This window comes from Vicugna pacos, chromosome 5, assembly GCF_048564905.1.
Source record: "Vicugna pacos chromosome 5, VicPac4, whole genome shotgun sequence".
In the NCBI taxonomy this organism is placed as follows: Eukaryota; Metazoa; Chordata; class Mammalia; order Artiodactyla; family Camelidae; genus Vicugna; species Vicugna pacos.
Window position 1 is genome coordinate 89,935,656 of NC_132991.1, and position 21,596 is coordinate 89,957,251.

The 21,596-nt window shown below is 46.4% G+C and overlaps 1 protein-coding gene and 1 non-coding gene across 4 annotated transcripts in view; both read left to right on the forward strand.

The window, feature by feature from the left end:
* The window catches only part of DIS3L2 (DIS3 like 3'-5' exoribonuclease 2), a 315,313-nt gene that overhangs the window by 255,841 nt on the left and 37,876 nt on the right, over positions 1-21,596 (forward strand). The gene's annotated exons all lie outside the window — the stretch shown is intronic.
* LOC140696693 (U6 spliceosomal RNA) lies at positions 9,506-9,612 on the forward strand. Its single transcript, XR_012073213.1, has one exon. It is a non-coding gene; the product is annotated as a U6 spliceosomal RNA (small nuclear RNA).

Consider the following 21,596-nt stretch of genomic DNA (forward strand, 5'->3'; position numbering starts at 1 on the left):
TGAAGGGTGAGCTCCCGCCCCAAACTAAAGTCCTTCTTTGTGCTTGTTAAACTCAATAAGAAACCCATTGTATTTGAAATGGTGCTGAGAACTATTGTTGCTTTTTCCCATCCTCGGAGAACATTTGTAACTTTACTAGTGTTTTTTGTTGCTCTTACCTCCTGTGTATAGCTTCCAGGCATTGTTTGAGCTGGCCTGACATGAATAATTATAAGGAAATCCAATTGCACTAAGACCAAAGAGAACAGAATTTCTCTATGTGATCTCTGCCACCGTAAGAATTAGGGTAATGATAAACAGCATAAGAAGGCTTTTACTAGAAATTCAGGGCTTCCAGTTAAATGTTGACAGACAGTGCATTACTTCAGCCGTGGAGATAGTTCTAGAATCAGGGAGGCTTGAAGAGTATTTATCATCCTGTCAGATTTTCCCCTTTTTCTCAGTTACCAGTTTCATAATAATCATATTAGCAAAATTTTCATTTCAATCTCTCCACCTCATTTATAAATAAATCCACAGCCAAGAATCTGTGCTGTTTTGAGCCATTCAGCACCGAGGCTTCCTAGGGTGACCTCTGGAGGAGAGTGGAGTCTCTAGCTTTCAGGGAACACTGGGAGCGCAGGAATTCCCAGTCATGGGGTATGGAAGTCTTGCCTTTGAGAGAAATTGATTCAGTTATCGCGCTTTAATTTCATCTGGACTCAGGGAAAACAATCCACATTTATGCATCCCAAGGCATGAACAAGAGACAGGACTTGAAAACTTGACCTAGATGTGTATAAGTAACACTAATTACACCCACTTGTAGGAGCCGATCACCGTTTGTAGCTTGTTAGCATACACATAAAATCTAACATGTATCATTAAGTGCCAGAGTAACTTCGCTGAGCAGCTTGTTATTATAGCCCTAAACTTTATAACTTTTCATGTGCTCACCTTCCTTTAGGCATGTCACATCATCATTTACTCATAATTTTCAAAAATTAGAAGGAATGCATGTAGTATTATTCTGGAAGTTGTTAAAAAAGCAGACTCAGTCATGATTTCCAACCCTCACTGGACAGATATTTCTTGAGTTCCTATCTTGTTACGAGTGCTGCTCATAGTTCTGTGAAGGAGCCTTAGGAAGACAAACTTTCTACACTAAAGTTGCTTAGTGAATTTGTGAAGAGCTCTGTGTACTTACAAGAAACTCCAGTAAGATTTTAAAAAGGGCAGGGTGTGGGGGGCTGGTATATATGAATTGACACAGGACTAAAGGAATACCCAGCCTGATGGTTCTTAGGCACATGGGGTTTGTGAAAGAAGGCTGCTTGGGAAGGGAAGCCCTGAACCACATGGTGATCAAAGTGAAGGCCAGGGTTGGTGAAGAAGAGCTGAAAGGCATGAAATGCCCACCGTTTTGAGATTCGAGGGGTATATTCCTTCACATTCCTCTCCCTTCTGTGTTCTGAACCTCTTGAGAAATAAACACACAAGTCAGACCGAGGTCAAAATATTCCATCTATTACTGATAAAATTTGGGTTAGAGAAGGCAGCTTGAGCCGGCTCAAGCATATTTGGAACAGAAGTTAATGTGGTAAAAAGAAGGTCTGACTGGGGTGACCAGAGGGAGCAGAAGGTAGCCAGAGGCAGAGAGAGAAGGTGCCCTCTACGAGACCAGGCCCCCGGATAGTCCTAGGATGGCCTTCACTACCAGGTGCCCTCTCGTGCAGTGGCTGCTGGTGAAGACCAGTCGCTGATGCTTCTGCTTTTGGTGGGAATGGCCAGTGTAGGTCCTCAGCAGAATTCTGAAAACTGCTTTTTATGTAATTTTAGAAAGTAAACTTGGCTCCTACCCCACCTCTAGAAGCTTTTCACTTGCCTTCTGTTTCTGTATCCGGGCTCATTTCTGACAGAAGGGAAGAGCTCTGCCTCAGCCTCTATGTCCTGCTGCTTGCATTGGCCAACTCATCCATCCCTCCCACTTAGGGTTCCCTGAGCACTTTATTTACACCTGTCACCTGTCTTGGTCACATTTTCACATTGCCTTGTTATTTTCCATTTGCTTCCCTGTCTCCTTCTCTGACACTGTGAGTTTCTTAAGGGTAAGGACAATATCTGTTCATCCTTCTATTCCCAGCCCCTGCCCTAGTGCTCGTTTTTAGCCAGATGTCTCAAGGTCTCTACACATCTCTGTAGTTATTGGTCTTTTTTTAAAAACGATGCTAATTGTGATCTGGGAGGACTGTAGCTCTAGAAGAGAGGTGTGTTTATGTAAGAGAATTAAGTGCATGTTATGAATCAGAGAGTTTTCCTTCTCTTTTGAATAAAAGGATTGGGTGTTTGATTACCTGCCAGGGCATCCAGAGTTTAGAATAAGGTTTAATGAGGACTTTCTCAAGGTGGGGCTGCCTGGACAGGTGTGAGGGGCCAGGAAGTGTTAGCACCCCAGGGGGCTGGCAGTGCTTCTGAGGCGCCCTGAGCACTTCCGTGCTCACCCCTGTATCCTCAGACCAAGCTTGCTGCTCTGGAGCCTGGCAGAAGAGGCTCTCCAGGGAAGGCAAAGAAGCCCCTGCAGTGTGCCACCCCGGGAATGGAGATGCTCAGGCTGGTGAGAGACCTGACTGGCTGTCATGGAAAGGTGGGCAAGGCACCAAATCCCCTCGCCTGCCTCTCAAAAAGTGTCGAACATTCTGGGTGTGCTACCATCAGCTGCTATCCCCCACCCCCATGATGAGATGGAAATGATTTGCATACCACAGTAGAAATCCCAGGCTGATGCTCCCCCTGTGAATTCTGATCAGAGCCTGGTTTTGCTTTTGATAGAAATGGTTTCCACAAGACAGAGGTTCTGTGTAGTCGCTGCTGGGCTGTCTGAGACGAGAACTCACAGCACGGCTGAGAGTGTGCCCAGATGACTCAAATTCAAGTCCCTAGCACTTCCAGGGGACAGGGAATCGAGACCAAGGGCTCTCACTCTGGCAGGATAACAGATAAGAAACATGGAGGTAGAGCAGGGTAGTGGCTGGTGCCCTTTGTTCTAAGATGCAAGCCTTTCAGGTTAGTGGCCTTGACAGACAGATTTGGCTCCTCCAGGACTCTGTCTTTTGGGTAATTGAACTCATGATTAGGAAGCTCTTGGACTCTCCCCTTTCTATTCACAGGACACTCTGCACGTCCTCACCCTGCCCCCATGTCACATCCCACGTCACTCGAATGTGAGCCAAACAGCTACATAAGAGACATGGAATCCTTTGACGTTAGTAAAACCTGCATTGGGGAAAGGGAGCCCTTGCAGCTGATCCTTAGATTTCAACCATGACTGCTGCTTGGGGCAAGCCCAGTGAATTTCGATTTTCGTGGTGCTGCAAGCGGGGGACTCTGCTTCTGTTCTATTAGCTGTCTGTCTTAAACAACGCCGCCAGGCCTACCTTCCCCTGGTGCGCTTTCACGTCGCTCAAGAACCTGCAGTCTCCGGAAGCAAATTTCATGGGCAGTAAGATTTCCATATATATCCTGGGATAGGTATAGGGTTGCCAGGTTTTATTTTGCCAAAAAGGGTTTTCTTTAAAAGCCAATTGCCATCTACCATCTCCATGATTTTATAAATAAAAACATTTTAGCACCAAAACAAAGGAGAGACATAATTTCATAGTTCAGGGCAATCTTTTACTTTGACCTGGTTGAGCTTTGTGGAAAGCTTTTCTCTCATTTTGTTGATCTCAGATCAGCCTTTGAGAACTACAGGATTGTTCCATCAGATCCAAACACCTCCTGGCTTTGGAGGCCCTCTGTGATGTGGCCTGTGTTTTGTGTTCCCTGTTTCCCACCAGCCCATCTGCCTTACTCACTGGTCCTTCCCCGCCTTCGAATAGTCTGGGCCTCCACTTGATCCTCCGAGTCCCACATAACCCACTTCCTCTGGAAGCCTGCTTCGCATAGGCTGCCTCCTTCTCCACATATCTCAGGCCTCTTTCCCCGTCTCTCCTCTAGGCGCCTGGTGCAGTACATCAGAGGTTTTCAGTCATTTCATTTTGTAGTTTTGTTTTTTTAATCCCTTCTTCTCCCTCCCTGCCTACATTCTTGAGTATCAGCTGTGTAGAAGGCAGATCCCTTGGGGCCGTTTCTTTCTCACTCATAAATCTGTGGTGCTGGTCCAGAAGAGGTGAGCTCCAGGCTATCCTAGCACTCGAGATGTCTTGAGGTCAGTGGGTGCTCAAGGACACTGTGCCCATTTTACAGTCTAGAACTGAGAGGTGTGGCCCTGTTTGTTATTCCTCAAGAAATCCTTACATTTTTAAAGAATGATATTATTGTGACACTGTTGTTTTGTAACACTTCTTCCATTCCCACTTAAATAGCACATAACAACATTTTTTAACTAAAGAGAATTTAAGAGCTTTAAAAGTATTTTGTAATTTTAGAACATGCCTTTTGACTTATGTTTTTAATTTCTTACATTTTTCAAAATATCTACCAGGTACCAAGTACTACACTAGATTTTGGGACAGAGATCAGAACGTGGTCCCAGCTCCCAGCCCTCAGAGTACCTTCATGTCTCATGGAGGAACTAGAGACAGAAACAGAACAAGGGGGCACACGGGAAAAGCTGAGGTTGGGCTGAGTGTGGACGTGGCTGCTTTGGTATATTACATGAGATATACTTGATTGGAAGGGGTCACTTTAAAATTGGAAACAAAGTCATTCTGTTTTAAAATTTTTCTCCTGTGCAAAATAGAAATTAACACTTTGCTATAAGAAAATGGTAGAAATGTTGAAAATAGAAATTATTTAATTTTCCCCTTGAATTGTGAGCCACCCCCTACCACTAGCAAGAGGGGAGTGAAGGAAATCTGCCAGAGTGGAAGGAAATGAGTGCAGACCCCAAAAGCATCACCCAGGGAGGGAATCCCAGCAGGTTTCTTACCTGCTGCTTGTCAGCATTAAATCGGCAGTCTTCCAAATCAGAAAATTTGCTAATGAATACCAGTCTACTGGGTTTGAGGTACCTTTGAACAGGGAGCTGTTTCTGAGCTCTGAGAATGCCGGCTTGGCCATCAGGCAGTTGAAAACTGATTTGCTACTATCTGTTCTTTCCCTTCCATTCTCCTGCCCTCCACCCCAGCCAAGCACTGGACTTAGCTTTTCCTACAAGCTTCCGTGCAGCCAAGTTCACGGGCTCGCCTGATTCCCCAGCTGGCCTGCAGGAACACACTTCTGACCCTAAGCAGAGGGAACAGAGCTCTGCCGGTGCTTCTCCCTGTCCTCCTGTCTGTCCAGCCTCTAGGCCTGGACTCCTGACTCCTTGTTGCCGAGGACTTCTTGGTGGAGATCTGCCCTGTTTGCCCAGAGGCCTAGCTCTGAGTTCCTTTTTGGTGCATGCTTCTGCTCCAGACTCTGCCCCAGGCCCAGCTCTCCTGTTAAACCAGCTTGAAGTCAGTGACTAGAATGTAGAGCTTATGAGCGTGGACCCTGCGTCAGACCACCTGGGTTCTCATCCTGACTCTTTCTCTTAGCTGTGGGACTTCCACTTTTCTGTGCCTCAGTTTCCTAAGATAAGATAATAATAAATGAAATGAGATTACATTTTCCTGAGATAACCATCAGTAAAATGGAAATAATACCTATGCCGTGGCAGTGTTGTTAGGTTAACTGAGTTGTACCCATAAAACACTTAGAACATTCTCTGACACATAAGACCAAATGGATGTTAGCAATGTGCCCAGATGCTGAGAAAGGCCCCATTTCTGTCCTCACAAAAGAGCCACCTCTAACAGAGAAGAACCCAGTGAGGGCTGCAGTACAGGCCACCAACAGCTGTGGCCTGGAAAGATGTCACCTCAGTTGTGTTCCATCAGGTGGGTCTGGGTGGAGGAGAAGGATTTGAAATGAAGGTGCAGGGGCAAGAAATGGTGGTCTTCTACTGCGCCGTGAGGGGTGGTCCGGCTTGGCTGGGTGTGTGGAAGGGACACAGCAGTAAGAGATGAGACTGGGAGACTCAGGAGTTGGTACTGGATTCATTAACAGGTAGCAGGCAAGATTTGTGAGCAAGGAAGGGGAAGAAATAGAGCCGCACATCACGCTCCACGTCACCTGAGCAGGAGACAGAAAATAGTCCATCTGTATAGATACACCACAGCTTACGTAGCCTTTCCTTATGGTGGTCCCACAAGGTTGTTTTTGGGTTTTGCTGTTACAAATAACACTGCAATTACTATTCTTGTGAGTAAAATTCAAAAATCATTTTGGGTTATTTCCATGGGAATACATTCTTAGAATGACTGGATTGAAAGAAATAACTATTTTTCTGTGGTTCTTTCTCTTTTTTAATCAACTTTTATTATGGTATTAAAGTAACATGTATTTGTTTTATAAAAATTTAGAAATTGACAAGTAAGCCCAAAATAGCCATCAGTCACCCATCATCTAGTAATAACTTTTTTCTGCGTATCCTAAGTAGGTACATTTTTAGAGCTTTTGATTCAGGCTATCAGATAATTTTCCAGAAGGGTTAGACTAATTTAGGCTTTCCCGAGCAGGGAACAATAGTGCATTGTCACCGCCTCTCACCAAATTGAGAGTTTGTGGCTTTGATTTAATCTTTGTTAATATGATAGGTTGGAGATGATGTTTTATTATTGTTTCAGCTTGCGTTTGTTCTACTGCTTGTGGGTTCGATCAACTCTTGAGTCCTTTCTTTGCCATTTCTATGAAAGGAGAAGTTTATATACTATCACTAGAATCTCCTAACACCTTAAAACACTACACCCACGAGTCACATTTTTAGCCAGAATTATTTTTTCCCCAAGTAAGGTAAGGTAAAATTCACTCTCTTTGGTATTCAGTTCTACAAGCTACACGTAGCCACAATCAAGATAAAGAACAGTTCCACCACCCCAGAAAATGCCTGCAAACCCTCTCCCCCCTTGGCGCCTGGCAAGCGCTACACTGTTTTCTGTCCCTGTAGTGTCGCCTTTTCCAGGGTGTCATATAAATGGAATCGGACAGTAGCTTTTGAGTCTAGCTTCTTTGACTTAGCATCACGCACTTGAGGTTCACACTTGTGTTTATGTGTATCAAGTGTTCATTCCCTTTTATTGCAGAGTAGTATTCCATGGTACAGATTTGGGTGATTAGAAGTAATGCTGCTAGAAACATATGCCTACAGGCTTTTGTGTGACAGTTTAAAGTTTTCATTCACTTGGGTAAATACTTGGAAAGGAGAACGCTAAGATGTGTAGCAGTATTTCATTGTGGTTTTACTTTGTATTTTCCTAATGACTAAGGATGTGGAGCATCTTTTTAATGTGCATATTTTCCATCTGCATATCTTTTTTGGTGACATGTCTGTTTATATCTTTTGCCCGCTTCTTAATTGAGTCGTTTGGTTTCTTATTACTGAGTTTTGAGAGTTCTTTTTATATTTTGGATGTAAATCTTCTATCATATTTGTGATTTGCAAATATTTTCTCCCTGTCTTTGGCTTGTCTTTTCATTCTCTTGTTTCTTCATTCTCTCTGGCTTATCTTTTTATACTCTTTTGAAGAGCAAAAGTTTTAAGTTTTGATGGAGTCCAATTTATTGAATTTTTCTGTTATGGATCGTGCTTTTGGTGTCATATCTAGGAAATCTTTGACTAACCCAGGGTCACAAAGATTGTGTTTTCTTCTGGAAGTTTTATAGTTTTAGGGTTTACATTTAGGTTCTTGACTTATTTCCTAGCCCCAGAAGCTTCTTTTAGAAAAGTCCCATTCACAGAGACAGACACACCTGAGCAGATTTGGGATGGAGTCAGTCCTAGGAGCCTAGCCAGGCATGATGCCCTCCAGGAACCATCCAGAAAGGAGGCGTGGACATCAGAGGCTTCCCAGGAGTGGCTTTTAAACAGATATAAGACTTCTCTGGCTTAAGAACTAGCGTAAAAGTAGAGATTGTATCTTTTAAAGGAGAGTGAGGATGATATGAGAAAAACCTCTAAACTTTTTAGATAAATCCTTCTGACTGCTGCGCAAAGTCAGGACGGTGATTGGTGCCAAGCACAGGACTTTGTCGATTACATGCAAACACCCATGTCAGTGACTCACCCGATCATGCTTTAATCCCATAACCGAGGGGCTTTTAAAAATTATAGTCAACAAGGCAGCTTACTAGTTATGACTGTCATTGGAACTGGGTTTTCCTCAGAACAGCTGGAGTGTAATGTGGTGGGAAGAAAGCCTGTTGTGGGTGAGAGGCCAAGGATTGCTTGCCTGGGAAGGATGTGCAGCTAATGTTTGATAAAAATCTGTGAAATGACTGCGCTCAGCCAAACTGAGTAGAGGCCTGCCATCTTTCATCCATGGGAAAATGTAGCACACTGTAGCAAAAGTATTCAGAAAACAACATTGATTATTAACTTTATGTCAATCATTGCAGGACAGGTAAGACATGGCCCTGTCTCTACAAAACGTGTGGTCCAGTGGATGCTCTGTGCTGGGTTGATAGGAGCTGGGAGAAGGTTCCTGTTCTAGTAAAGGAGAGCTATTGGGAGCAGGTTTGGGAATGGCGTCTCCAAGGATGTTCCAGGTGGAGCAGTGCAGGGATGTGGTATGTGCAGGCCATTGGCATCGCTGTGTCATAGGAGGGACTCACAGGGGCAGTGGGAGATGCTGTCAGAAATGTAACTAGGGCAAATCTTGGAGGACTTTGTTTGCTCTGCCTTGAAATATGAGTGTTTTCTTGAATTCAGCTTGGTACCCTGGAAGCATTTTACATATGGGAGTGGTGGGCTAGGACTTTCTTTTTAGAAAACTCTCTCTGGCAACTCTGTGGAGAGTGAATTGGAAGGGGTCAAGGTGGACATCCAGGAAGCCAGGTAGATGGCTGCAGTGGTAATCTAGGTGAGGCACCCCCCGCCCCCACAACCTGACATTATACAGCGGGTAGGAAGGCCCAGATGGGAAAGGTGCTGAGGAGGTAGAATCAGAACCAAAAAAGGGAGCAGGGAGTGGGGGACATCTGAATACTTCTGGGTTTCTGACTTGGCAGCTGGGCAGTTGTGGTGGCACCCAGCAGAGTCCCTCCACCATTGCAGGAGGAGAAGCAGGAGTCAGCTGGGAACCCTCTGAGCTTGAGGTGCATTGGGGCCATCTGGTTAAAGATACCCACGAGGCGGCCAGCCACGGAAGTCTGGCGCACCTCTGCCACCCCGCCGTGGGTTCTTCCTCTGCTCAGGGTACAGAAGTGTTCTTGGAAACACCAGAAACACATCTGTCTTCCCAAGCACAGTAAGCAGGACTTGAAATATGATTTAAAGGCTACTGAGAGAGGCAGCATGAGCACACACAGGCCCTGAGGAGCCCCACGTGGCACAGCACGAAAGCCTCTGTCCCCCCTCCGTCAGCCAAGGCGCCAGAGGAGGGCTTCCTGTCGGCACAGAGCTGGAGGAGAGCAGCCATCATCCGCGCTCTTCCGCCCTCCCTCCCTCCTTACCTTCTTCCCAGCGGAACCCTTCTCATTTGTTTAAAAAAAAAAAAGTGAATTCGTGCTCGCTTCGGCAGCACATATACTAAAATTGGAACGATACAGAGAAGATTAGCATGGCCCCTGCGCAAGGATGACACGCAAATTCGTGAAGCGTTCCATAAAAAAAAAAAAAAAGTGAATTCACTCCCAGTCCTTTTAAACCCAACATGTCAGTGATAGATGAGGCAGCATTCTTTAACTTCAAAGGAAAAAAAGTGTGTGAGTGAATGCAGGCCAGGGGAGTTGAAAAGTCCAAGGGAACAGGAGACACATGGAGTGACCCCGCCGTCAGGAGGAGTGCCCTCGATCCCACCCCTGCTGGTGCCATGCAAAGGCACAGACAATGCCACTTTCAATAAATCATGAAGGATCCTGAATACCCGTTTTTGTCTGTTTTCAATGGACCTTGGGCATATTGCTTAAGATATAGCCAGCCATTTGTGCTGGGTTCCCAGCTACTCAAAGGCTCGAAGTCAAGTGCTCTCTCAACTATATAATGGAGTCTTTACATAGGGGATTTTGGGGGAGATTTTTTCAGATTTCCATAGCTAGTCATAGTAAAGGTGACCTCGTGGGTAGCGTGGGCCATTGTCACCCTTCACACATCCGTCCTTTGAGTGATGCTGAGCTTTGTGGGGTATCCATGCAGCACCTAATTTGATCACACGTCTGACCCCTGCCTCCCTTTGGCACCGTCCCTTCTCTGTGCTCAGCGTGCTGCTGGGCCTCTACACAAACCCTGGCTGTCCTCTGGAGGCATTCTGTGCTAAACAGAGAGTGCTTGACTGTTTTTCCTGCTTTCAGAACTCTAGGCCCCCTAGTGAATCTGGCGTGGGGAGTGGCTGCTTGTTCTCATGAGGGTGTGCACATGAAGATGCCTGTTGGAAGCGCCTTTGAAAAGTCCACAGTGGAGTCTTGGGAAGCAAAGAGAAGAATAACCTGGGGTCATTTAAGGGCTGGCTGGTCATTTCCTTAATCGTCTGTGACCGGGAAGAGCCTGATATTCTATAAAGAAACACAGAGGCTTCCTTGGCCTAATTTTAATAATAACAAACAGCTAGAATTTATTGAGTACCTGCCATTTGCCAAATGCTTTCACATGTTACCTCATTTAATCCTTAAACCTTACACCCATTTTTATAGATGAGGAAACTGAGACTTGGGGTCAACTAACTTGTCAAAAGTCTCATCTTTGGAAGTGGCAGAACTAGGATAGAAACCTTCCTTATTCTGCTTAACTTTTATACTTCTCTTGTTTTATATTCTTCTAGAAAATCTGAAAAATGGATCAAGTCTTACTCTTAGGATAACTTTGAAGAGCTATTTTAAAATACTGTGCGATTCCATTTATATAACACTCTTAAAATGGCAGAATTATAGAGCTGGAGAACAGAGTTGTGGCTGCCAAGAGTTGGGGACGGTGGCGGAGAGCAAGGTGGCCCAAGGCGGGGTCTTTGTGATGAGGGAACAGTTCTGTATCCAGGTTGCAGTGGCAGCTACACACATCTACACAGGTGTCTAGATGACAGAACTAGACACACAGATCATGCCTATGTCACTTCCCTGGGTTTGATACTGTGTTATGATTATGTAAGATGTCACCTTTGGTGGAAATTGGGTAAAGAGAACACAAAGCCTCTTTGTACTATCTTTGCTCTTTCTGTAAATCTCTAGTTTTCTCAAAACAAGAGGTGGGTTGTTTAATTCACCTGAGTGGGACACCAGCATTGCACCTGGGAAGGTCTCAGCTCAGAAGTTGCTTGCTCTCAGAAAGCAGTCCACATCATATAGCGAAGGTGGCCTAGGAGAGGAACACATACCATGAGAGAGTCTGGAATTTAGCCTCTGTCAGATGTAACCCACGGCTCTGATGTCTTATGGGAAAGTACTGAACTGAGAGACAGGGGCCCTGAGTTTAGTCCCAGGGCTGTAATTGCGTGACCTGGGCAAGCTTCCCAACTTCTGTGAGCCTCCGTGTCCCCAGCTGGTAACAGCACCCATCCTATGAGCTTGTTAAGAAAATCCATCGAGAGAGCACACTAATGTGCTTACTAGCACAGGAAGATTTATTACGCATACTCTTTTTTGTTACCACCATCAATGTGATTTTTCTCTCCCATGTTGTACCCTCTGCTTTGTAGTCAGACCAACCTCATACGTATTCACAGAACAGTGCATATTCATTCTTATTTCTCTGGTTTTGGTCATTTACTCCATCAACAATTATTTCTTGAGGACCTACTTTGTCAAAGACTCTTGGGAAGACAGTGATGAACATGGATATGGCCCATGTGGTCTGTGCCCGAGGAGAACTAAAGTCATTTTTTTCCCGATTACCTGGACTCTTCTATCTGCATCTTTCAAATCCTTGCTGTCCTGCTGGACTCACAGGCCTCATCTACTCCATATGGGCCACTCGACCAGGTCCCTCTCTGAGCTCTGACAGTGTAGTAGTCGGTGGGACTTGGTCCTCTCTGCCAGCCTGGACTGTCCTTTCCCCCGGGGCCTCCCGTGGTGTCTGGTACGGTGCTGAGCAGCACAGGGAGCGTGTTCACCAGGTGCTTGCTCACAGACTTGTGAAGTTCATGGCTGGAAGGAGCTGAAGACAGCATCTCTTCTGAGGCTTTCATTTTACAGATGAAGTCATGGACAGAAGCTCATGGCTTACATAATAGAAACTGGCTATATGGGTCCCCAACATTTTTTTCAATAGGATAGTAATAGATTGTATATTAATCTTAGCTTTTGTTGTCGTTGCTTTGTTTTCCTTTTTTATTCCTACTGTCCAGTATGTTGATTAGCTGACTGGTGTTTCTTCTTTTCATCTTTTTCAAACCCTGAGAGTTAGAAGCCCTTGGCTCTAGTTTGCTCTTATTACTAATGAACTGTGTGACTGAGCTGTGTCAACCAGAGGTCAGGTTCGCTGAATTGGAAAAGCAGAGCCAACCCATTTCTCTTTCTCCCTCCCTCCCTCTCTCTTTCCTCTCTCTCTCTCTCTCTCTCTCTCTCTCACTTACTCTCACTTAAGTGGGCTTCCCTGGCACCTCCAGTCTCCAGGCAGGACACTGCCTCTGGCAGCCCCACCAAGTGTCTGCTGCCTCTAGTCCAGCTTCTCCACCTGAAGCTGGGCAGGTGTTCTGTTCAGCCTCTCATGAAGGTGACACGTCTTAAATTCCTGTTCTTCTTCAGTTAGACCTTTGCCAGCGACCCATAAAAGACTGACACTCTAAGCACCATTTGCTGTCCTACATCTATTAAAATCGAGAAGAAAGAAGTAAATTATCAGAGCCCCTGGCTTCCAACTTGGTGCTCTCTTTATAGAAGGAAAAATACCAAGTGTGGCCCAGTGGGGAACGCACCGACTGTAGTTAGATGGGTCTGGGTGCCAATCCTGGGCCTGCCAAGTTTAAGTTCTTGGTGCCGTGTTTGATTGCTTACGGAAGCTGTTATTTCTGCTGCTTATTGCAGGGCCCTGCATCACCTAGAAATCTTTTATTTAGTAAAGGTTTATGGGGAATCAGAAATAGTAATCGATTGGGATTTCTCTATTGGAGCTTACAATCTAGTTGGTTGCTGTGATAGTTAAACAAACACGCAGCTGGAGACATGTTTCAACTTGAGAATGAAGGAGAAGAATCAGACCACGATAGAAGCAATTTTCTCGTATCCGGACTGTGGGAAGCCAGCCCTCTGCCATGCTCTAGCAGGTCGTTGCGGCCCGTTCCTTCCCCCAGAAGAGATTAGCCGACAAGTTGTTGCCGATGCAGAGGCTCTGGACGGCCTCCATGTTGAAGCACATCTGCCAACGTGGCAGGGCCTTGGAAGCTTTTCTCCTGAGGGACGAGCCTCTTTTAGGGGCACTTCGGCCTCCCTGTCTGCTGCTTCAGTGGGAAGCAGCCCAGGAGACCTGGTCACCTGAGAATACGAGACGGCTGCCCTAGATGGTCAGCCTGCAGCCGCCTGGCCGCCGAGTGAGCCCTGGGTCCTGGGTGAGCTGCTGAAGCAGCCGGGGACCTTTGAAGGCCATGTTTTCCTGCGGAGTGCTCTCCTGCTGTGTGTCCTGTGCAGAGAGAAGTGGCTCCCCAAAGATTGCTCTAATTAAGAAATCGAACCCTATTATTATGGAAATTCCTCGAATTTTAGAGTGATCTCATCTGAAACTGTTGAGTCCCACCCAGTCAGCTTGTTCCACTGTGTCCTCTTTTCAATTTTGATCTCAACTCTTGATAAGAAATAATCCCAGGCCTTATTACATCAGAAACAGTAATTATTTGCCATAGCCAGGTTTCCCTCATTTAATTTTCACAACAACCCTATGAAGTAGTTACTATTATTGTCCCCATTTTACAGAGAAGAAAACTGAGGTACAAAGAGGTTAAGGTAACTTGCCTCAGGTCATACAGGTAGTAGGAAATAAAGCCAGGATTCAGAGCCAGCCTGAAGTGTCTGTACCCTTTACTTCTGTACAGTGCTGCTTGTTGTTTAGAGGTTCACCCATTCACAAGTGGAACGAGTGAGCACCTTTCCGGTGTAGTAAGTCCTGTGTCCCAGACATGAAGGTTGCAGCAAAAGCATGAAGTCTTAAGAGCACTAGAGAGAAAGCTAGTCCAGTGTAATGGGCAGAAAGTTATTCCAGAGCATCCCCAAGGCTTCTGCAGACAGTGAGAGCCTCTGACTGTCTGTCCCCTGTGTTCCAGCCCAGAGCCCCTAGAGAGATTATACAGAGGTTGGAGGGAAAACAAATTTCTGCTTAATGAAAATGTTCCCCTAAGATTATTGTGAAATTTATTTTTTTAACATTTAGCATTATGTCTAGTTTCTTAAATTATTTTCTACTCTGTGAGATTATCCAAGGAGTCTCTATTACCAGAGCTGACTTTTCAGTTAGCAAGGCAAATAGAAAATCTGTTCATTTTCCTTCTTACTGGATCCTGGCCCTTTCTAATATCCTCCACTAACCTCTTTAAATTTTTTTGATCTTTGCCTTTCATCTTAACTGTAGACTTCTTTCTGAATTTTCTTTCAAGTTCACAATATCCATATGTTCTTTGGTTTTTACCATAGTTAGAATGGTACCTATTAGATTGATATGTGTTCAAAAAGAAAAAGGCTACTTAAGACACTAGTAAGTATTTTGCATGAGATTTGGAACCTCCAGTAACCCCAGGTATGGGCCTCCTGGGGGTCCCTTCCAGTTTATTCTGAGCAATCTACTAAGTGTTGTCAGATCAACGGACAGTTTGTAACTGGATGGCCGTGGACAGTGATTCTTCTACCAGGAGGTGCTGCTAAGGCCACTGCTGCAGGTTGAAGGCAGGTTGGAGGAGCAGGACAGTGGGGCAGAGTGGCTGCCCCGGGACCAGAAAGGACCTTAGAATGTTGTCCTGGAATATTTGCTGGGACATTTGGCATTGTCTGGGAGGAAGGAAGCAGAATGAGCAGGGAATCAGGTCATGAACTGTGACAGTTGCCCTTGGCTATATAAGACAGCTTTATGCAGGTGAAGTCTTCACTGCTGCTTCTTTTTTATTAAAACATCTAAAGATGTGAGCACTGGTCCTCCTAAAATCTTTAGAGCTTCTCTTCTAACAGATATAGCAAGGACTTATTACAGATGCTTGCTTCCAGTAAACCTAGCAAGTATCTCACATTCATTCATAAAACCAGCCACAAGGATGACCATAGAGGAACTCAGCTCCATTTTACAGGTTGGAAGGCAAAGGCCATCAGAGCCCCACTAGCACCCCAGAGTCTGGGAAAGAAGAGAGACCAGGCCAGAGCTGCTGGCTCCCGGCTTGGGGTTATGTAACTCCTCAACTCCTCAAGTCCCTGGAAACTGAGGCCAATTCCCTGGAAGATCATTCTGTTCTCTCCTGTTTTTTCAAGAATAGAGCCAGCTTGATCACTGGCTCCGAGGTTGTATGAGAATGTCCCGTTTTCTTTCTTCCATGAACTGAATGCCTACCATCATGATCATTGTTTAATCAGGTTGTATTTGTATCTCATATTTTTATGTTTATTTGGCTTATTTTGAAGAACTTTATATATGTATACTCTCATCTATTTCCAAAAAGGATTTGAGAAAACTTACAACAAAGGAAATAAACAGTAAAATGAATACAGTAAAAAGAAAGAAAATAAGAAACAAGGAAAGGGGGCAGAAGTAATAGGAACTCTATAAGAGTGAGCATAATTTCTGTGACTGGGCATTTTCTGATTTCAGTATCAGAAGTAGATTCTTGTTTCGGGGGGAAGAGAGAGACTTTGTAAGGTTATTTCTTATAACGAATCTCATTGAGATAAACAGCAAGTTTCTACTGTATGGTCAACATCTTATAGTAACCTATAATGAAAAAGAATATGAAAGGGAATATATGTATGTATATGTATGACTGAAACATTATGCTGTACACCAGAAACTGATACAACATTGTAAACCTACTACGCTTCAATTAAAAAAAATTTTTTTTAATCTCATTGAAAGTCAGGGAGTACTTTTCCTAGCACTAGAAGCACTTTCTCACATGAGGTTTGAAATCAGGGACATTAAGTGTTCTAGTGGACAGATTTTACATTTCTGGCAAGTGAAGAAGGAGGTGTTATATTTTATATTTCTTAAAACAAACTTTGGTGAAAGTTGAAGGATATGATTAAAACACAGCTTGAGGAAGACAAGTAAGCTAGTGAGCAAGCTCATGTCATCTACGGATGTAACTTTCCTGTAGCCTAGCTAGACTCGGGGATGAAGCTTAGACCATCACCTGAGTGAGCACATAGCCTGTCATTTAGGATGCTTCTCTCCGCTGTGTGTGAAAAGAAACTGTGTAGCAGAGACACTGAAGCAGGAGGCTCTGGCAAGGGGATATTCTCTACAATTTGGGGCAGGACCACAAGCCTTAGAAAGTAGATGGCTAGGCAGCAGAACTGATACATTCTAAATGCAAAGGGATTCAGACAGTATCTCTCCAAGTTGCATAACCACCTCTGTACATTAGGAGGGGCCATACGCAGTTCCCGCAAGTCAATGTGGGCCCTTCCCTGCAGAAGCAGCCTTGGGCAACTCCAGTCCCTGAAGGGTGGTTGGCCTGAGCCCCAGAGCTCTGAGCAGAGTTGGTTCTGATCTGGTAACGTCCCAACACAAGTTACCCTCTTGGGCCATGAAAATCCTCAGAAATGCTCCTACTGTGAGTAGGACGAGCACATTGGTGGCACCATCCCTGCCTTTGACTGCCTGTGACACATGCAGACTTGCTCACCATGCTCTGCATTCCCCGCTGTCAGATTGCTCAGGAATTTGAGGGGCAGCAACATGACCCAGTGACCAGGTAAGGCCTGATCAGGAAAGCTCGGGCAAGGGAATGTCCGTTCTGCTAACGCAGGGGCTGGGATGGGGGATGAGCTCTTCTGTGCTGGTCTCACCCACTGATAATCAAGGCAGAGGTGCTGTGGGGCAGTGGCTAGCAGAGCTCTACTGCCCTGGGCTTGCTGGTAAGCAGTGAAGTGACCCTCAGAAAGGTGGGCAGGAGGGGTCAAGGCTCTTCTCTTCCGGGGACCGGCTTGTTGACTGAGGCAGACCTGGAAAGAACCAACCAGGTAGGCCTCTGGGACTCCTGACTACAGAGCAGCCTTCCCTCCGGGTTGACCATCACTCTGGAGACAGGCAGTTTTTCTTCTGAGCAAGTAAAACCTCAGCATTGAAGAATCCTTGTCCTGTCACTTTTAACCTTAATGAGGATAGAACGAGCCTCTGGAACAAGGTACAGTGGAGTCAGGAGAAGTGGCCTTAAGTGAAAACACAGCTGTGGGGTTTACAGACGGCGCTGCAGGGAGGCGTCATCCAGTGGGAGCGGCCAGCCTCGCTATAGACTTTCCAGTGCTAATGAATCGGGAACTCCATGCTGAACAGGATTTAGTTTGATGGGTCCCTGTGCCAGCAGATGGATGTATTTTTCTTGAAAGACCAAGGTGCCAGAAATCTCCATGATTACGTTACTGGAGCAAGGTTCTTCTTTGTGGTTTGTGAAGTTGAGCGTCAGGACTGCAGGATTCTCTTGCTCTTTCTCACTCTTATTTTTTCCAGGTCAGAACCAGAGCTTGGGGTGGGGAGGAAAATCCTGCTGAATGAGCAAGTTCTTTCTTAAAAAGCTCTCTCCAAGTCCAAAAAGACTTCAGTGGACTTAGGAGAAAGAAACTTAATACATTGCCATAGAATCATTTGTGAACCAAGTGGAAGCCAAGTCCACAGCATCTTTGTCTTATAAAAGAAAGCAGAGAGGAGATGGAAAAAAAGAAATAATGCTTAGGAAATCCAAACCAAACAACGAAAACTAAAGAAGAAAAACTAAAGATCACCTCAGAGAATGGGAAGATTTCCTCCTAATAAGATTTTTCAATTACAAAACCAAGGCTCAGGTAGAAGTAACTTTTCTGTTCTTTGTAAGTATGCATTAAGTGGCATACCTGAAATGTCTGAACTGTGATGGGGTTTGCCACTTTCAGCTTAAGGGAGTTGGACACCCTGCAAGACCAGTGGACGGTGAGGGGAAGAGTTGACCATGGAGAGGCTGGAGGCTTCCCAGCCTGGTCCTTGACCTGCGTTTGAACCTTGGTCCTAATAGCTAGCAGACTGAAACAAGCTCATAGGCCTCCCGGAGAACCCATGTTGGTTTGAACTAGAGCGATCCTGGCCCCAGAACTCACACTCTCCTTTCACCAGCTACCTCTCTTATTACACCCCCGTGAGAGGAAGTCAGAGCTGGGTCATGGAGGTCACCCCTGTTTGGTCACAGAGCAGGCTGCAGAGAGGGGAACCACCCTCTTCTGCCCGACCTGCAGGCGCCGTCCAGGCCATGGTCAGAAGGAGACCGGTTGCCCGTCAGAGGTCACTGTGGAGCTACTGTAGGCGAGACAGGCAATTCTTAAACTTCCTAACCCATTTCTTACCCTTCCAAGGTCAGACCAGCATTTTCAAAAGCACCAGAGGCTCTGAACTGGTATTACTTAGCTGATGGAGTTTAGTACCAAGTAGCCTGTGTGTATGTTCTCCAGGAGTGTGGCTGTTTGGGAAAGCCAACTGTGTACCTGAGTGAAATGAAGACGGATTTGCTCACTAGCCCAGGGAACATCTGGCAAGCCACTCTCAGCCACCTTTCCTGTCCCGTCCATTTACTGTCTTTTAGTTCTGAGTATAATCTGGCCCGTTGGCTTCACTGGGCCGCATACAAGGTGAAGTCATGTCCCCTTTCATAGTTACATTAAATGACTCCGTGGACCCCTCTGCTGCTTAGCCCAGGGCATTCATTCTTCCCTTAGGTTCACCTGAAGGCTCTTTCTCAAGCGAGAACCCTGAGGAAGCCCTGCTTAGCCCTGAATCAGTCATTCTTATTGCTCACCTGTTGCCACCAGCTGGGAGAATGGCCCTGCTGCCTCCCTTGCCACCCTCCCCGACCCAGCGCCCAGAGGTGCTGAAAGAGGACCGTGTGCAGGCCCAACAACCCCAACAGGGCCTTTACCCCGCGTTCCCACAGCACGTGGGGAAGGACTTCCTCTCCCGAGGCTCCTAGCCCCCTCCACTCCCTCCAGCCCCATCAGCTCGCCCACGGCACTGGTGTCCCTGGGGCCCATGCTAGGGCAGGAAGGCTAGGTCAGAAGGGGCCCCAGCAGGAGCCACCCTGGCTGCCCAGAGCCTGCCCTCCTTTGCAATCTAGCCTGAGCCCCTGGGAGTAGAAGGCTCTTCCACTCCCTGCTCAAGAGAGATTGGTTGGTCCTTTGTCCAGAGGAAAGCCTTGCCTCTAGCCAGTCGCATTTCAAGGCCTCCTTCCTCTGCTGGTGGAGGCTGACAGAGCAGCCTCATTACTGCCTTCGCTGCCTTCCCTCCTCACATAGTACCAGGAATGTTGTGTGGTTGGAAACTGTCCTCCCAGGAAAAAGATCGACTCATGGCGGGCTCTTCTGCTTGACGTGGCAGCTGCCTCTGGAAAGGGAAAGCCGGATCTCGTGAAGCCCCAGAGCAGCTGTCATCCTTGCAGCCGACTTCCCTTGAAGCCTCTCCGTGGGTAGATCCCCACAGGCCTTGGTGAGAGCCAGCACTGGTGCAGGTGGTAGCCTATAAGCCTGCCTGTTTTTTTGCCGTGACTGGCTGGTGGGATGTAGTCAGTAAATACTATCCAGTGAAGGACTGCTTGCCTCTTCAAAGACACTGGCAAAATGGGAGCACTGGGCACAGAGAGGATTTGTGCTACGGCTGATAGTCTGGTGGCACAGGTACTGGTGGGGGCAAATGTGAGGTGGAGTCCCGTTACAGAAGCGAGAGGAGTAATAAACTCAGGGATGAGACTGGGTGACATCGGGAGCCTGCGGGGGTATGATTCTGTGTCTGTAAATTAAATGACTAGAGCAGTTAGTTGTTGACAGGTAAACAAGATGGTCTACGTCTGCTCTGCAACTCAGCCCAGTGATAGGCTTTGGGCACCTGCTGTGACAGAGATGAAGGCACTGAGTGCCCAGGGTTCCTGGTGAAGCTGCACACCCCGACCTCACTGGGGAGAGCAGCACTGCCTCCAGTTACCAGAGGAGCGAATAATAAAAGATCCACTTTTACAAAGAGAAGCTCAAAGGATGTGTTTTACTCTTGCTGGGACAAACAGAAAGGGCTCTCCCAGAAGCAGTCGTGGCATGAGGAAGGGCCCAGAGGTGTGAGAGCTGTGGCAGGGTCCAAACTCACAAAGTGTAGGAGGAGCTTTGCAGCAGGATGAAGGAGGGGCTCTCTTCCCTGTCCAGCCGACTTATTTCTCCTTTAATACTCCTGTCACTACCCTGAGGTCTTCTCTGGTTGGCACACTCTCCTCAGCACATGCCCACCCCTCCCATCCCTCTGCCACAGTCCATATTTGTTCATGCAACCAATCCCCAGAGGGCCTGGACTGTGTTTAATTCATTTCTATATGGCAGGCATATAGGCAGCAGGAAGCCATCAAAGCCCTTAGAGAGGGAGGTGTCATCAGGCTTGTGTTTTAGAACGATATCTCAGCTGTGTTGTGGAGAGTGGATTAGTGAGAGCAGAGAAATAATGAGCAATTACGAAAGAGCTGTCGAGGCCGGAAGGGCTGGCGGAAGCCAGGCACGGCTCCATCAGGGCTCTGGCTCTGCTCTTCTACATGTCTTTTGAGTCTGCTTCCTTTGTGAGTTGGCTCCCTTCTCAGGCTGGTAGCAGGCTAGTTATAGCAATTCTGGCCCTTGTGCCCAGAAGCACCCAACAAACATTGGCCTTGGTTGGATCACATGTCAATTCTTGAACCAGTTCCTAGGGCCAGGAAATCCCATGCACTGATTGGCTTGGGTTCCTGACCAGCTACTGAAAGATATGTAAGATTATCTTAGAACTGCCAGGCCCAGCCCTGGAGACTGGATCTGCTTCCCCCTGAGTTCCCTGGTCTGGGGTGGGAGGGTGTATAGCTGAATTTTGAAGGAGGAAATGACTACTGGATATGCACCTGTGTCTGCTATAGGGACCAGTTGGACTGATTCATTCATGTATTGAACCTTGCACATAGTAGGCACCTACACACACCTACACACACCTACACACCCGCAGGGACACACTTTGTGGATTGGTTTACCTGGGAAACAGCATGTCATCATCCTGGATGAATTTCAGACCCCTCACTGAGGACCCCCCACCCCGACCTCTGACTCCCCATTTCTTGACTTCTTGGATCTTGTGGTTGACTGTTTTATCTACAAGATCAGACATGGCCTGCTCTCTGATCACAGCCTCCAGTCCCTCCCACACCCTCACCCAGTGACTCCCACAAATCCTCCCTTTGACCTTGTGGACACCTAGGAGGCCAGTATAACCCAGTAGTTGGCAATGTGGACCACATTTCACTTCTGCCACTTACTTGCTAATTTACTTAAACTCCTCAGCAACGTAAGGATAGGGTTGTTGGGAGAATTAAATAAAGTCACACATGAAAGATGTGTAGGATAGAGGATGTACTCAAAAAATATTAGCTCCCTACAATACTCAGGCCCTTCGGTTTTCTTCCAATCAGTTCCTTCCACTTTTATTTCCTGCCTGTTCCTCCGTAGGGTCCCTGGTCCGTCTGTTG